Genomic DNA, 656 nt, shown 5'->3' on the forward strand with positions numbered 1-656 from the left:
ATATATTATATATATTTATATCTAAATTTAAATCAATCTGTGTGGTAATGTGGTTATCTGCATTCTTTTGTATAGATTTAATCCTCGTTTGAATCCAACACTCAACGTCTATTTTTTCTAATTATTTTTAACGAGTCCATTTCGAGCCGAACACATACAAGAATATTTAAATCGAGTTGAGCACTGACACATTGATCCCGAGCCAATTTCAAACGCCAGCAATTTTGAACTAGCTGAACGCAAGCCAAGCCTGAGCTCGCTCAAGCTCAGCTCATTTAAAACCCTATTACTTGGACAAGAGAGGATTACAAAAAAATGCACTCAACTATAGTTCATTTTCTTGTGGCTAACAGAGCCAGTGGAGGAAATTAATTTAATAACATTGAAGATAACACCATAATGATGGTCAAATGATGACCGTCAGATGATGGTAATCGATTTATAAGAATGAATAATGACTATTAGACAACGATGATTGTTTGAGTGATAGTGGTATGGGGATTGTAGTTAAGGGACAACAATCAAATTTTGAGTGATTTTGTGTTGGTGACGACCGGTTATCGTCGACATTAGACGTTAAGCATAACTTTAGAATTCTACAAATTTGTAAGCTCTCTTGTGGCTCTAATCCTTGCCCCTTTTTTATATGTGGAATG

This window comes from Phalaenopsis equestris, unplaced genomic scaffold (assembly GCF_001263595.1).
Source record: "Phalaenopsis equestris unplaced genomic scaffold, ASM126359v1 Scaffold000909, whole genome shotgun sequence".
Lineage (NCBI taxonomy): Eukaryota > Viridiplantae > Streptophyta > Magnoliopsida > Asparagales > Orchidaceae > Phalaenopsis > Phalaenopsis equestris.